The 18,072-nt window shown below is 39.6% G+C and overlaps 1 pseudogene; it reads left to right on the forward strand.

Annotated features, from left to right (window-relative positions):
* The first annotated feature begins 10,026 nt into the window (after window positions 1–10,026).
* LOC143655476 (DIS3-like exonuclease 1) overlaps window positions 10,027–18,072 on the forward strand; it is a 46,734-nt pseudogene continuing 38,688 nt past the window's right edge.

Below are 18,072 nucleotides of genomic sequence, written 5' to 3' on the forward strand. Positions count from 1 at the left end.
ATTCTCAAAGATAGACCATATGCTGGGTCACAAAGCAAGTCTCAACAAATTTAGAAAGATTTAAATCATACACAACACTTTCTCAGATCATAAAGGAATGAAGTTGGAAATCAATAATAGGCAGAGTGCCAGAAAATTCACAAATATGTGGAGGCTCAACAACACACTCTTAAACAACCAGTGGGTCAAGGAAGAAATTACAAGAGAAATTAGTAAATATCTCAAGGTGAATGAAAATGAAAACACAACATATCAAAACCTATGGGACGCAGCAAAGGCAGTGCTAAGAGGGAAATTATTGCCCTAAATGCCTATATCAAAAAAGAAGAAAGGGCAAAAATTTTGGAATTAACTGTCCACTTGGAAGAACTGGAGAAAGATCAGCAAACTAACCCCAAAGCAAGCAAAAGGAAAGAAATAACAAAGATTAGAGCAGAAATAAATGAAACTGAGACATGAAAACAATAGAGAAAATCAATAAGACCAGAAGTTGGTTCTATGAGAAAATCAACAAGATTGATGGGCCTTTAGCAAGATTGACAAAAAGAAGAAGAGAGAGGATGCAAATAAATAAGATCAGAAATGGAAGAGGAGACATAACCACTGACCTCACAGAAATAAAGGAGGTAATAACAGGATACTATGAACAACTTTATGCTAATAAATACAACAATGTAGATGAAATGGACAGGTTCCTAGAAAGGCATGAACAACCAACTTTGACTCAAGAAGAAACAGATGACCCCAACAAACCAATCACAAGTAAAGAAATCGAATCAGTCAAAAGCTTCCCAAAAAGAAAAGTCCGGGACCAGACAGCTTCACATGTGAATTCTACCAGACATTCCAGAAAGAATTAGTACCAACCCTGCTCAAACTCTTCAAAAAAATTGAAGTGCAGGGAAAGCTACCTAATTCATTCTATGAAGCCAACATCACCCTCATACCAAAACCAGGCAAAGATATTACAAAAAAAGAAAACTACAGACCAATCTTTCTAATGAATATAGATGCAAAAATCCTCAACAAAATTCTAGCAAATCGAATCCAGCAACACATTAAAAAAATTGTACATCATGACCAAGTAGGATTCATCCCAGGTATGCAAGGATGGTCCAACATAAGAAAATCAATTAATGTAATACACCATATCAACAAATCAAAGCAGAAAAATCACATGATCATCTTAATTGATGCAGAGAAGGCATTTGACAAGATTCAATATCCTTTCCTGTTGAAAACACTTCAAAGGATAGGAATACAAGGGAACCTCCTTAAAATGATAGAGGGAATACATGAAAAACCCACAGCTAATATCATCCTCAATGGGGAAAAATTGAAAACGTTCCCCCTAAGATCAGGAACAAGACAAGGATGTCCATTATCACCACTGTTATTCAACATCGTATTGGAGGTTCTAGCCAGAGCAATTAGACAAGAAAAAGAAATACAAGGCATCAAAATTGGAAAGGAAGAAGTAAAACTATCACTGTTTGCAGACGATATGATACTATATGTCGAAAACCCGAAAAATCCACAGCAAAACTACTAGAGGTAATAAATGAGTACAGCAAAGTAGCGGGTTACAAGATCAACATTCAAAAATCTGTAGTGTTTCTATACACTAGTAATGAACAAGCTGAGGGGGAAATCAAGAAACGAATTCCATTTACAATTGCAACTAAAAGAATAAAATACTTAGGAATAAATTTAACTAAAGAGACAAAAGACCTATACAAAGAAAACTACAAGAAACTATTAAAAGAAATCACAGAAGACCTAAATAGATGGAAGGGCATACCATGTTCATGGATGGGAAGACTAAATATAGTTAAGATGTCAATTCTACCTAAATTGATTTACAGATTCAACGCAATGACAATCAAAATCCCAACAACTTATTTTTCAGAAATAGAAAAACCAATAAGCAAATTTATCTGGAAGGGCAGGGTGCCCCGAATTGCTAGAAGTATCTTGAGGAAAAAAAACGAAGCTGGAGGTCTCACGCTGCCGGACTTTAAGGCATATTATGAAGCCACAGTGGTCAAAACAGCATGGTACTGGCATAAAGATAGATATATTGACCAAAGGAATCGAATAGAGTGCTCAGATATAGACCCTCTCATCTATGGACATCTGATCTTTGATAAGGCAGTCAAGCCAACTCACCTGGGACAGAACAGTCTCTTCAATAAATGGTGCCTAGAGAACTGGATATCCATATGTAAAAGAATGAAAGAGGACCCGTATCTCACACCCTATACAAAAGTTAACTCAAAATGGATCAAAGATCTAAGCATTAGGTCTAAGACCATAAAACAGTTAGAGGAAAATGTAGGGAGATATCTTATGAATCTTACAATTGGAGGTGGTTTTATGGACCTTAAACCTAAAGCAAGAGCACTGAAGAAATAAATAAATAAATAAATGGGAGCTCCTCAAAATTAAACACTTTTGTGCATCAAAGAACTTCATCAAGAAAGTAGAAAGACAGCCTACACAATGGGAGACAATATTTGGAAACGACATATCAGATAAAGGTCTAGTATCCAGAATTTATAAAGAGATTGTTCAACTCAACAACAAAAAGACAGCCAACCCAATTACAAAATCGGAAAAAGACTTGAACAGACACCTCTCAGAACAGGAAATACAAATGGCCAAAAGGCACATGAAGAGATGCTCAATGTCCCTGGCCATTAGAGAAATGCAAATCAAAACCACAATGAGATATCATCTCATACCCACCAGAATGGCCGTTATCAACAAAACAGAAAATGATAAGTGCTGGAGAGGATGTGGAGAAAGAGGCACACTTATCCACTGTTGGTGGGAATGTCAAATGGTGCAACCACTGTGGAAGGCAGTTTGGCGGTTCCTCAAAAAGCTGAATATAGAATTGCCATACGACCCAGCAATACCATTCCTAGGTATCTACTCAGAGGACTTAAGGGCAAAGACACAAACGGACATTTGCACACCAATGTTTATAGCAGTGTTATTTACAATTGCAAAGAGATGGAAACAGCCAAAATGTCCATCAACAGACGAGTGGCTAAACAAACTGTGGTATATACATACGATGGAATATTATGCAGCTTTAAGACAGAATAAACTTATGAAGCATGTAATAACATGGATGGACCTAGAGAACATTATGCTGAGTGAGACTAGCCAAAAACTAAAGGGCAAATACTGTATGGTCCCACTGATGTGAACCGACGTTAGAGAATAAATTTGGAATACGTCATTGGTAACAGAGACCATCAGGAGATAGAAATAGGGTAAGATAATGGGTAATTGGAGCTGAAGGGATACAGACTGTGCAACAAGATTGGATACAAAAACTCAGAAATGGACAGCACAATACTACCTAATTGTAATGTAATTATGTTAAAACACTGAATGAAGCTGCATCTGAGGTATAGTTTTTTTTTATTTCTTTCTCGCTATTATCGTTTTATTTTTCTGTTGTCTTTTTATTTCTTTTTCTAAATCGATGCAAATGTACTAAGAAATGATGAATATGCATCTATGTGATGATATTGGGAATTACTGATTGTATATGTAGAATGGAATGATTTCTAAATGTTGTGTTAATTTTTTAATTAATAAAAAAATAAAGAAAGAAAGAAGGAAAAAAGTCAAATGTGATGATAAAAAAATATTTACGCCTTTGAGCCTCCTATATTCTGGAGTAGCTATAAGGAAAAATACGAGAGGATCATATGGTAGCCCATTACAAACTCTGGGATCTGTCCTGTAACTACTGGCTGAAGAGTGCTTTGAAAACTATTGCTTTTTTCTTTCTTTGCTTTGTGTATATGTTATATTACACAGTAAAAAAGTTAAAAAAAATTACAAGTAGAAAATTCTTCCAAATTATCTGCATTGCTATAGTAATAACCTACATAACTAAACATTTTCCTAAGCTTAGGAAAATATAAAGATAACAAATATTTTTATAATTACATATGAAAATCTTAACCACCTAAAATGGATACCTTAGTTCGCTTATCCATAGGTGTATAAAATAATGGATTGAATTCATGGCTTTCCAGAGTCTCTGACTGACTATAAAATAGTACATAATTCTCTAATGAAGCAGTATTAATCTGGGTCTGAATTCCTACTGTAACTGAAAAAGAACTGGGAAAAAAAAAAGATACTTCACATCTGATGTTCCTAGATTCTAAGGACTTCATCCCTGATGGTGATCTGAGAGTAAGTCTGCCCCTCAAAAAGTTTCAGAGTAAATGAAGTAGGAGGACTGCTCCAAGAAACTGATGGAACAAACATTGGAACCCCCTTCCCCCCACCCCACCACTCCAGGGCCAATCACCAGGATTAGAGCTGCTCAGTCTGCTCTAACATTACCTGTACTGAGTCATCCCATATATAACCATACAATCCTTGCTGGTCCCAGACAAAATTCCTGTTTGTGTTTTCAGTCTTTGGCACTGATTGGCCATAGAGTATCAACACCTCCTTGCAAACACCTCAGTACTCAGGTAAGTCTAAGGGAACTATTTACTGAACTCAACATGATGGGAGACTGCGGGGAAGAGCAGGAGCTCCTGCTCTTGGACTTCAGATTGTGCTTGGCCCTGCTAGTGCCCCAGCTCTCCAGACTGGGGAAAGAGAAAGCAGAAACTGCTGAGAAATGTGCCATCATACTGGGCTGAGTCAATTATATTTTCCAAAAGCAAGAATTTATTGCCTAGCTTGCTTTATGATTCATCTTTGAAAAAATATTCATGGGCTAATACTATTTCGCCAAAGCTTCAAGGTACCCTTTGGTATATATTACTATTGATTTTCGCTTAATAAATTATGGGAAAAGGATAAGGGCAGGTCATGTCTGTTGGGAGAAAACACAGAGTTTTAACATTGCCTATTACTGTCACTAAAGTAGATCATCAAGGTGGATGATTTTTAGATGCCACAAACAATTGAAGAGAAATGTTGTGTTTGTCACAACTTTTCTGAAAGGGAGAATGAAAGAAGAAATTGAAAGGCCACTTGAAGAACAGAAAAAGAAAGTGCCTACTCCACAGCATTGCCACACTTGCTCTATCTACCCAGAGATACCAAACAGCTTTCTCTGCCACTTTTTAGGGTCATGGACTTGAAAAGAAAAGGACAAAAGGTAACACTCATATGGTCTCATGGAAATGTCAAGAAATTAGGAGGAATTTAGAGTAAAAGGTAGAAAGCCCATTTACCTCCTATCCTACAGATGTAACCACTGGCAACAACTTCTAGTTCTTTTCACTCTCTTAACATACATACATTTAATATACCCCATTTTTTTAACTCTGTTTCCATGGCAGTATATGTGGATCTTTCTCCTCCTTTTTTGACAGCTGCATGCTATTCTATAAATATATTATTGAATTGTTTTAAATCTGACCATATTATAATCATCACAGCGACCAGCCTCCTACACAGGCTTCTCTTCTGACACATGTACAAGCCCAGCATCTCTTAAATAGGAGTGGGGAGGGCATGTGAATTTAAAACAGCTGTTCAACATATATTTTTTCCTTTGCCAAAGAGGAACTTCAAACTATTCCAGTCAACACGTACCTTTTGAATTAAACAACATTAGTTATTTTCAGACATTAAAATAATTAAAAATGAAACTAATTTATCTATTACATATAGTGTAGACAAAAGGAAAGAGAAATGGAAAAATGGGTAAGTGGGAGAGAATAGATCAAACCTTGAGGATTTCTCAAATCTATGAACCAAAGATCTAGTATATAACCACTATTTAAATACAAAATTATCTTCCCAACTTTAAAAATTAATGAGGGGTGGATTTTAATATATCTTATACTCTTATCATTGAAAAAAAAAAAAGACAATTTTTCAGGGGTCCATGAAACATTCACAAAAAGCGGCCAAAGAAAACCTCAGATTCCCCAAAGTAGATATTATACTGAGAATGTTATAGACAATATTTTCTGATGATAATTAACCAAACTAAAAATTAAGTTAAAAAACAAAGACAACCATTGGAATTTATTTTAAACTCCCTTAGCTCTAGAGTGCAAAAGGGAAATCAACCCTAAAATTGCAGACTATCCTGAAGATATTTAGGATATAGATTATATATCACAATCTATGGGATTCATCTAAAACTTTTCTCAGTAAAATTCATAGCCTTGAATTCTTATGTTAATAAAAAAGAATTAAAATTACTAATATGCATTTGAATCAAAAATCTGGAAAGCAGGAACTTAAAGATTAAAATGGAAAGTCATTACATTAAAACAGGATGCTAGAACTAATAAATAAAAGAACTGATCCTGTGAAACATTAAATTAAAAAATAGATTAACTCTTTAAAAGATAAATTATCTAATCAAGGAAAGGGGGGGGGGGGGGAGAGGACACAAGTAACCAAAATAAGGAACATTAAGAAAATTAACCACCAATAGAAAAAAATAAATCATAAGTGATTCTTTTACTCAACTCTATGAAAATCTAGGTTAAATGGATAATTTTCCAGGAAATTGTGAGAGCAGCTCCAGCATCCAAAAATGCACTGGACCAAGATAGTTTCACAGGGAAATTCTATACAAACTTAATGAACAGTTTAATATATCCAGAACTTGAAAAAAGAAACTCTCCAATTTTTTTTAAACAAAGGGTAACATTAATGGCAGAGGGCCTAAAAGGGCCAAGATTCTTTCAAATAACACAAATTTACTTCCTCACAATTCTGGACGCAAGAAATCAAGGTGTCCGGAGGACTGCAGGCCCTCTGAGGCTCTAGGGAGAATCTGCTCTTTCCTTCCAGGGTCTGGTGGCTGTCCACATTCCTTGACCTGTGGCCACGCTGCTCTAATCTCTGCCTCCATGGCCACATTGTCTCCTCCTCTTCTGTCAAATCTCCCTCTGCTTTCCTTTTATAAGGATGATCCAGGTGATCTCATCTCAAGATTCTGAACTCAATTTCATCCATAAAACCACTTCTTCACAACTAAGGCAACATCTACAGGTTCTGGAGATTAGGACATGGTGATACCTTTTTGGAGCCACCATTCAACCCACAAGGACTGAGTGATAGACATGGAAGGAGTGACTAATTGAGTATTGCAAGATGGCAGGACTTCTTGTATAGGGAGCAAGAGCCCAGCCTAGAGTACCAGGCCAGGGGATAGAGAACCTAGGCCACTGCTGGCTTGAGCATGTGTGTGGGAGAGCCTCTCAGGAGGGAGGTACTGAGGGTAGTCTCTCAGCCCTCCTAGTCCTGACTCAGCAGTCGGCAGGGGTCATCCACACAGCAGCCGAAGTGTTTTTTTATATGCATATCTGTTCCTATCTCTCTTCAGTATAAAACTGGTTGTTCAATAACTTCCCACAGATTTGGGCCAAAGACCAATATTCTCATATAGCCCATAAAAACTTGGGGGGAGCCTCATCCCAGCCTACCTCTGCAGGCTTGCCTTATACCTCCCACCCCTGCTGTCTGCCTCCACAGTCCCTCCTGCCCTGGGGCCTTGGCCTCTTGTTACCTCTGCCTGAAAGGCTTTTCTTCCACCTCCTGTCATATCTCCCTCTGTCTTCCTTTTATAAGCTAGTTAATATCCACTAATGCTTCAAATCTCAGATGTCCCTTCTTCAGGGAATTCTCCCTTGGTTCTCTGGTCCAAGTGATACAAATATGTGCTACAAAATTCTCATGACATTCTGATGGTACTATCAGAGTTTCTAACTATATATATTTATAGGATTTATATATAAATACATATATATTAATATGAGTATTTGATTACACCACTAAGCTACAAGCATCATGAGGACTGTTACTCAGTTTATATCAATCACTGCTGTATCCCCAGTGCTTGCTTTGAATTGTGACATTGAAAAGTTCTATGATAATTTTTAAACTTGTCTTCATGTTCTTTGATACTTGTGCCCTCAACAAGTGCTCCATGTCTTCCAAGGCTAGATCATAAAAGGTAATGTAACTTCTTCCAAGCTTTCTCTCTGTTAAGGTACTTACCCTAGTAACCCAACCACTGTGCCATGGGAAAGCCTAGGCCACATGCTGAGACCACGTGTAGACATCCCAGTTGACAAATCGGCTAAGGGCCTAGGTGAGAGTATCACCCACTAGATATGAGAATAAGTCTCCAAGATGGCTCCAACCACAGCCACTGCCTGACCACAACCACGTGACAGACCCCCAATGAGAGCCAGCTAGCTGAGCTCAGTGGCCAACTGAATCATGAGAGAGAAAAAGAAATGACTGCCATTGTTTTAAGCCATTAAGTTCTAGGGTAGTTTGTGACATAGCAGTAGATAATTGGAACAAGTACAATAAATATTTTTTGAATGAATGAAAAAATGAATATGGAGACGTCTGCTTCTGCTCTGTGCAGGTGTCTGCTGCCAAGTCTCAGCTTTCCCTTCCCCATCAGGTCCTGGGGATTCTGTACGCCCCAGTTCAGAGACTCAAAAGCCTGTGTTCCTCATACCTATCAAGAGAAGACTCAGAAATTCTCTACATTGGGCAAAGAGCAGGGCAAGACCATTAATAGTTAGATGTGTCTGGGATCTCAGATCATCTTCTCTGGATGTTCTTAATCTTCAGTCCATGAACAGTTTCAGAGGAACAAACGTGCATAATTTTGCATGTGTACATATGCATTTTCCTAGAGAGAGGGTCCCTGGACCCTAAATTTCATCGTTCCAAAACATTAGGACCTACTACTCTAATTCATCTATCCCCATTTTTTGGTAGTAAGGTGGATAGGGTACTTAGAACAATCCTCCTGTTGAAAAATTCTGGATAAAATCTTTAATTTCTTAAATACACTCATGAGCTGGCAAGAAAATCAGGAATACTCAGGCTGAAATCTCAGGAATCTAGAGAGGTAAGCTTAGCGCCCAAACTAACTTTTTTCTTAGGACTTTTTTTTAAACTTAGTGCTTGAATTTTGGTTTTTACAGTCTCATGGAGCTGAGTTAATAGGAGAGAAACCCAGGGCATACCTCAGGTGGCTCCCTCTTAGGCCCCCAAACATCCTCTCCTCTCCCAGCACAGGGCATCTCTCTTCACACTTAACCCCTAGCAATTTCTGTCCTTTACCTCCAAGTGTAGTGAGGGAGATGACAGGTGCAGGGTGACCTTGACCGGCTCTCCTGGCTCAGGGCCTGGGCGTGGGAAGGGGACGGCAGCCTCTGGGCAGATCTGTCAGGATCTGGTCTGAGATGGCTGGTGGCTTGGGGCATCTGTGTGTGGGCTGCACTGGTTTGGAAATTCTGAAGTCACCATACCCCTCCAGGACCCATCTTCCTTTTCAAAGTACCTTTCCCTTAGCCCATTTCAGTGGGATTACAGGTAACCATGGGAGTCATATTTGGAGAAAAATAGGTGGTCTGGTGCCCCCCAATATCAAAGCAGCAGTCAGCAAATGTAAAAAGAGTTATCTAAGAAAGGACTTTTCCATCAGACCAGTGTTTGTTAACTATGGCTGTGAGTTAGAATCACCTGGAGAGTTTTGTCAAAATACCAATGCCGAGGCCCCATCCTATACCCAACTAAACCAGAATTTCCTGACTGGGGCCTGGGCACGGGTAAGTTATAAAGCACCTAGGAGATTCGAATGTGGAGCACTGGAGCCTCACAATAACCTTGCAAGACAAGCACTGTCCATATTCCCATTGTACAGATGGGGAAATTGAGGCTCAGGTAAAGTCACCTAGCCAAGTTCAGAAAGGCAAGTGGAAGGGATGGGATTGGAATCCCAAATGTAATCCGCGCAGGCATCTCTACCTTGTTGCCCTGGAGAGAGGCTTCCTGTGGGACCACGAGACTTCCACAGCCCCAGGAGGCTCTCTTCCGTCCTCTGAGAAGGCATTCCTCCACCTTTTCATTCCCAAATGGCTGGGCTAAGCCTTTTGCATGCCCCAGATTTCAGGTGGGTCATCACTGCTCGTCCAGCCATGGGCTCCTCTCACTGGAAAGACGTACCTTTTTGTGAAGAGGAGGAAGCATTTCTGAGGTGAAATGTATAACAGCCAGGAACGGAAAATATTAAAGTCCCACTGGCGCCAGCAAGGTTCACTCCAGGGCCAGAAAGTAGAGAAAAGAGGAGGCCCGCTCCCTGCGTTGGAGGGCCCCGGGCATGGTGGGGGTCAGCCAGGGGACACCCACGGCCTGGATCCCAAGCTGCCTCCATCTTTGGGGGTAGAGAAAGCCTCTCCTGGGCCAGGGGAAGGTCAGCACCCCAAGACTGTGTGGCCGGACGCCCTGTATATACACACGTCCTCTAGTTAATGATTTTGTCCTGCCCCTTATTTGATTTTGTCAAAATGTCTTCTATTAAGCTTATCTCAATAAATTACATCTCAGCAGAGTTGTTTTTCTGCCATGGTAATTGGTGCTTAAATCACTTAAATGACAGCCCTAGCTGAAAATCATACCTCCACAAATCAAAACCTAGACAATTCCTTATGACCTCTCCTGCAGACGTAGCTGAGGAAAAACTAAAAGGGGGAGACTGAGAATTAAAAGTACTTACTTTTCATATTCAAGAAAAGGAAAAAAATGTTCCTTGACCAAAACCCCAAGTGCAGAACAAGTTACTATCCTAGAGAAAACTTCAGATCAGAAAATCAGCCAGAGTCAAGCTCACTCTCTTGGCCACACTTGTGAAATATCACCCAGTCTCAGTTCAGTAACTACGCTTCTGAAAGTTCCCAAATCAGCTCAAGCCTCAAGTTTCTTAAAGTCAGCTGATCAGTGATAAAGCCCCAGTATTAAAAACCAACTAACCAATGACGTTACAGACTTCAGACAACAGCCAATCAGCGAGTAGCTCCCTCCCTGGCATGCTCCTGAAAGTTAGCCAATCAACAACAGCTTTATTCCAGTGCCCACACTATACAGCTGAACGTTTGTCAATCTCTAAACACTCCTGCTACTTGAAGTCCACCAAACCCAACTGTGATTTACAAGTACAGCCCTTTCTTAGAGGCAAAGGGGAAGTTCGCCTTTTTTGCACAGATGTCCAGTTCAATTTATTGTTAGTGTGCAAGTTCACAGCCCTTTTGTTACCAGGCCAAGGCTTGGGTTCTTTTGCCCGAAGCACTCAATAACCAATTCCTGAGACACCAGGATTTTAAAGAGAGAAAGGGTTTATTACTAGACTCCTAGTAGGAGAGCAGATGCCCTAGTGGCCCAAAATCGGTCTCCCCGATCTGCAGTAATTCTGATAGTTTTATTGGAGAAAAAGATGGGCAGGACTTAAGATAATGAGCACAGTGGCTCCAGGTGATGTAATTAGAGATGGTCTGATTATTGGGCATGCACAGATTGATTACATGCTTAGTCAGGGTGTATGAAAGAAAATGGTGGAATCAAGTATAGGCGACTTGTAGGTTAAAGTCTAAGCTACTGACTGTGTCAGGTGAGCTCATTTTGGTTAGATCAAGTCTCAGTTATCAACGTTACTTTGGACTTGGGTGGGTTAGTTCCAGGCTGACCCAAAGACCCTTCATTAATAAACATTAGGGGCTGCCTTTAGTGATTACAAGACTCTAAAGTTGAAAACGTAGATAACTGGGTACAAATGAAGGTTAGTCACAAGATTTTTATAGTCACCGGGGCAGAAGGTTAGGACTCTACAATCATTATCAGAGATCAAGGCAGCAGGACTAACAATTTAGAGATTTCAGGAATTTTCCTCTGTCTACTCCAATATACCGGAAAGCAAAAAGGAATATCTATATAATGATTCAATAATTAAAATCATCCCTTGAATCCTGATTTTTCTGTTACACTTTCACTATTCAACTCCTATTTACACTTAGTTATGATTTTGGACTCTTGAGTGAGCAACAGATGAATTAATGAAGCCATGCGATTACCAAATTCAGATTTTTCAGTGCTTGTGGTTGTCATTATCTATTTTTTTATTTGTGTGTATTTGAACCCAGAAGTGCATGTGGAAGTCAAATAATGAATTTTTTGAACAGTGGACATTTACCAAACCAAGAAAAAGTCCTTTTGAAGCTCTCTGTGCAGAATGCAATATCAAAAATAGTGAAACATCAGATATAAACCAGCATATTTCAGTTAAGTGTAAAGGTGATGCATGAGTCCCTCAATTAGTACCAAAGAACATGATAAAGTAAACTTCTGATCAAAAGAAATTTAGATGAAGAAGCTAATCACAGAAGTTGTAATAGGCTTCCACATTGTATATTATCATCTGTGTTTCTATTCAAATGCTGTCAGAAGCATTTTCTGATTCCAAAAATTGTAAGCAAATTTTCAGGTGCCAAGATAAATCTACCTTTTTAAAATAAAAATAATCAATAATAAAAACTCCAATAGCCTGTGCCGCCCCCACGGCTTCCCTGCTGCAACCTGAGCTCCGCGGGGCTGAGCGCTGCGGAAGCGGGAGAAGGCGCTGTGCCTGAGAACCTTCCCTGGCCGGACACTGCAGATCGTGCAGGAGCATTACCTGCGGCCCAGCATGCCCTGCAGCAGCCCGCTCTCCTCGCAGCCCGCAGCCTGCTGCCACGATGGGAAACTCTTGTCTAGTGATGTGACTCACTGTGTGACCCCAGATTGGAAAAGTGTTCAAGGTTGCCTTGAGATCCTCGAGTTTCCTGGGTTGAAGGGAATAATTTTCATGCAAACGAAAGCTGTGCATCAAGCTGTGCATCATTAAAGAGGCCTCAAGCAGTACTGCTACCTCCCTGGGGAAAGTGGAGAGTCTATGGAAAAGTGTCAGACCAGGAGCATATACAATGCACCCGTTTGGTACTGTCATCACTGCCAGGACAAGATGCCAGTTGTTACCGTGACAGAAGATGAACAGGCAATTCAGCAATATGGAACTAAAGCAGAAGGAGGGTTTGTGACTTCTTTGAAGAATTATCTGGAGAATTTTGGGTCCGACTTAAAAGCCGCCCGTGAACTTTCTGACTCCTTTGTCCTTCAGTCCTGACAGGAGAGGGAGAGGGAGAGTCCGGAGAGCCACGGAAAGGAGTAGCCAGAGCACCTTCCCCTGGAAGTGTTGGAAGCTGGGATTAAATCTGAATGCTATATTCAGGGAATTCTGAATGTCAACAAACAGAGCACAGATAGAAGCTTTTATTCGACTTCAAGGAGCTAGAAGTAATGATTCAGATTTAGTCAGTGACATCTTAATTCATGGGATGAAGCCTCAGAATCGCTCGATTCATGGCAATGTGGTTTGTGGAACTGGTCCCTAAGAGTGAATGGAAAGGAAGAGGGGCAGCCCTGTGTGAGAATGACAGTGAGGACAAGGCCTCCGGAGAGGCCCCGAGTGAGCCACGCCTACAGGCAGAGTGGTGGGCATCTTCTGAAGAACTGGCGGGATTACGTGATAACATTTTCATCCGAAGAAGAGGGCCAATCTCAGGGCAAAAATGCTCAGAAAACCTTAGTTACGTTTTGGGATTACAGAATTCCTGAAATCCGTTTTAGCACTAAGCAAGCAGAGACCCTCCAGGGCTTCACAGTGGTTGGGCCCATTGACTGAGTTCTGGGAGTCAACATCCGTGTACCCAAGTAGGCATTTCATGCATGTTTGGGGAAGAATCAGAGATCTCGAAGGGGAAATTACAACTGTCTTGGTGAGAAAACAGCATTTCAGTTGTTCCTTTTTCAGAAGCACAGATATGTGAGATGTCAGTCAACACACCAGAAAATCCCTGGAAGGTGCATCTTGAGGTGGAGCGAGAACATAAAGATTTGAGGAAGACCCACCTGTATTCAGCACTGACCCTAAAGGTTGAGAAGATGTGGATGACACACTCTCAGTAAGAACCTTCAATAATGGCAACTGGAACTTGGGGTCCACATTGCTGATGTGACACTGTGACACCAAACTCTTATATTAATATTGAAGCTAGAACAAGGGCTACCACTTACTACTTAGCAGATCGCTGCTATGACATGCTGTCCCAATCCTCAATGCTCATTTGTGTTCTCTCCTGGGAGGCATGGATAGGTGTGCTGTAAGTGTCACGTGGAAATTGGACAAAGCCTGTGAAATTAATAAAGTATGGTATGGCTGAACTATTATTCGATCAACATACAAGCCATTCTATGAAGCAGTCCGGGAACTACTGGATGGAAACTTCAGCAATGTTGGTGATATTCCAGAATTAAAAGACTTGGATGAGAAGAACAGATAAGAAGAAAGGCTGGAGGAGTTAGTGTGGGCAATTGGAAAGCTGACTGACATAGCTCCCCACTTCGGTGCTAAACTACTTGGTTGTGGGGCCCTGGAACTTGAGGAGATGGAGGTTCGCATACAGAGGGATGAGAAAAAGAGTATTCATGACCTCATCCCCGAGCAGCCCCTGGAAGTGCACGAGTGGCTGAATGCATGATCCTGGTTAACCCCGGGGAAGCCAAGACCTGGGAGAGCCAACACCCTCCTCCGCACCAGGAGTTTTTTTCTAAACTCCGGGAACGTGCTAAAGTGAAAGGCCTCCCCATAGATACATGGTCCAATAAAACACTGGCTGATTCCCTGGATAGTGCGAATGACCCCAACGATCCCATTGCAAACAGGCTGCTCCGCGATGGCTGTGCAGATGTCGGACGCCGCTGTTTCTCCACCCGCGCGTGCGCCGAGGAGGAGTTCTGGCATTACGGTGCGTGGGGAGATTGTCCTGTGTGTGGCCATAACCTCGAACAAGTTCCTTAAAAAGTGTATTTTGTTTATTTCATCCTTTTTGTTTCTTTTTGAAGGTCTTGTATTAGATAATAAACCCTCTTCACTTCTCCAATAAGAAGATATTCAGATGTCATAGTGCACTCTTATGAATGGCAGCCATTTCAGAAGATAAGAAAATGGACAAAATGAAAATTTGTTCAGCAACAAAAAGCAAGATATTGAAGAATTATGCAAACACATCAACAACAGAAACCGAGCAGCACAGCGTTCTCAGAAGCAGTTTACTGAGCTCTTCCAGTGCATGTATTTAAAGACAAAAACCCGGAAACTGGGGAGCGCTGCATAGCTGATGGTATTATTTATTCAGTTAGAACTAATGGTGAGCTTGTATTTATATCAACGTTTGGGATTAAAGGCGCTGCTTACCTAAAAAATAAAGATGGCTTAGTGATCTCGTGTGGCCCAGATAGCTGTTCTGAATGGAAACCAGGATCTCTTAGCAATTTCAACACAAAATTACCTCTACACAGCTGGAGGGGAGTCTATGACTTTCCATTTGTTTGACCATGGAAAAGAAAGTCTGTAATTATATTAAGTATTGTTTTCAATGTGAAGAACAAAGAATATGATTTAGTAATACACATTTTTCTTCTCTGTGATAGGTAAGAATTTCTGTACAGGCCTCACGTTGCCATTCAGATAAAATCAGGCTTGAAATAATAAGCAACAAACCATACCTGATACCAAATACAGAAACTTTTCATCTAAGTCCCCTCTTGTTGAAGAGTGATTTGGTGAAAGAAGTAACTAGATCTGTAGAGGAGGCTCAGCTTGCCCAAGAAGTTAAAGTAAATGTCATTCAGGAAGAATATCAAGAATATTGCCAAACAAAGGGAAGAAGCCTGTACATGCTTCTAGAGGAGATAAAGGACCTAGCTCTCCTGGATGTTTCAAACAATTATGGAATTACTTCATTAAAGAGGTTTGTCTCGTTAAAAAGAAAAAAAAAACTGTAATAGCTCCATTTACTATTACAGAGATTATTCTGGGCCATAAAATACACATGAACAAATTTAAAGAATACATATCATATAAAGTATGCCCTTAAACTACAATGGAATTAAATTAGAAATCAATAAAGAGAAAAGTAGCTCCAAATATCTGTAAATTAAACAAGACATTTCTATGAAACCTACAGGGGAAAGAAGTAATTAAGACAGCATAAGGTAAGTGTATAAAGCATTGATCAATGGAACAGGATAGAGAGTCAAAAAAAAAAAAAGACATAAATATATACTCAACTGATTTGAGTCAACAATGAAAGAATAGTCTTTTAAACAAATGGAGCTAGAACAATTAGAGTCCATGTGCAAAGAGAGAGAGAAATGAACCTAGATAAAGAACTTCCATCTTTTACAAAAAATAAACTCAAAATGTACTATAGACCTAAATGTAAATTCCAAACTATAAACTTTTAGAAGAAAATCTGCATGAGCTTTAGTTTGGTGATGAGTTTTTAGAAATAACACCAAAAACTCAATTCATGAAACATATGGATAAATTGGACTTCATACAAATTAAAGACTTCTGCTCTGTGAAAGATGCTGTTAAAAGAATGGAAAGACAAGAGAAACTACTTGTAAAATACATAACTAATATAGGCTTTGTATCCAAAATATATAAAGGAGTTTAAGACTCAACAATAAGAAATAACACTCCTAATAAAAAATGGGCCAAAAATTTGGCCAAACCTCCCCAAAGAAGATGTACAAATAGCAACAAAAAAGACTTTCAATATATAACATGTTATAAGAGAATTAAAAATTAAAAAAAGAAGAAAAAAGCAAGATATCACTACATATCTATTAGAATGTCTAACATCCAAAAAGCTGACAACACTCAATACTGGCCAGAACGTGAAGCAACAGGAACACCCATTCATAGCTGGTGGAAATGTAAATTTTACAGCCACTTTGAAAGATATTTTTGGCATTTTCTTACAATGCTAAAATATGATTGTGCAATTTTGCTTCTAGGTATGTACCCAACTAATTTGAAAACTTATAACTACATAAAAAAAACCCTGCTCATGAATGTTTATAGCAGCTTTGTTCATAATTCCCCCAAGCTGGATGTAGCCGAGATGTCCTTACTGTGATGGATGGATCAGTAAATTGTGGTCCATCCATACAATGTGTATCAGTCAGGATTCTCCAGAGAAACAGAACTGTATTTATACATACTAAGAGATTTATTGTGGGAATTGGCTCACATAACCGTAGGGATTCACGAGTCTTAGTCCTGTAGGACAGGCCACAAGTTGGGAATTCAATAAAGGTTTTGATGAATTTCCCAGGAGAAACTGGCTGGGTGAAAAAGAGACAGAAGTTCTTCTTTCTGACCATTGAAATCATCAGTTCTCCATTTAAGGCCTTCCACTGATTGAATGAGACTTTTCTCATTGCTGAAGACAATCTCCTTTGTTGATTGTAAATGTAATCAGCCGCAGATTTAAACTAATGATTTAAATCCAGAAATACCCTCACAGTAACAATCAGGCCAGTGCTTGCTTGACCAAACAACTGGACATCATAACCTAGTAAAATTGACACATGAACTTAATCATCACACAGTGGAATACATGCTAAAAAGAAATGACCTATCAAGCCAAACAAATACATGGGTGAATCTTAAATATATGTTGCTAAGTTTAAGAAACCAGTTTGAAAAGGCAAATACTGTATGGTTCCAATTATAAGACATTCTGAAAAAGGCAAAACTATAGATAGTAAATACAACAGTGATTGTCAGGGATTTGGAGTCGGGGGAGGGAAGAGAGTTGAACAGATAAATCATAGAGGTTTTTTTTAGGGCAGTGAGCTCTCCTGTATGATACTGTAATCATGGAATGCATCTGTCAGACTCTTTAGAACTTTACAGCAGAGTGAATTTAATGCATGCAAACTTATAAATAATCATTTAGGCAGTTTGGGTGACCCAAGATGGTATGAGAATGTGACAAAAGAATCTGATTATGTCACAAATGTGTGAAACAACCTCACTGAAGCATTGGGGGTGGGGCATCTGTGCTGATCTAAGTAACTTTGGAAATTAATGGGGTCTATAAGATATAGGCAAACTGGAAACTAAAGGAACTGTACACAGGTATTGGGCATTATACTCTGGGTGACAAAACTGTGTCCACAGGGATATGAGTTAACTATTCTGAAACCACTATACTTGTATACTGGAACTTAACTAATTAAATGAATGGTAGATGGTGCCATCCAAGTTTCTTACTGTTGAAATAGGAGATTACAAGTAAGCAAGGAAAGGGGCTAGAATGATCCATGTGGTAATGGATTGGAGTTGGAGACATCAGTCTGAACTCA

Source organism: Tamandua tetradactyla, chromosome 14, assembly GCF_023851605.1.
Source record: "Tamandua tetradactyla isolate mTamTet1 chromosome 14, mTamTet1.pri, whole genome shotgun sequence".
NCBI classification, from domain to species: domain Eukaryota; kingdom Metazoa; phylum Chordata; class Mammalia; order Pilosa; family Myrmecophagidae; genus Tamandua; species Tamandua tetradactyla.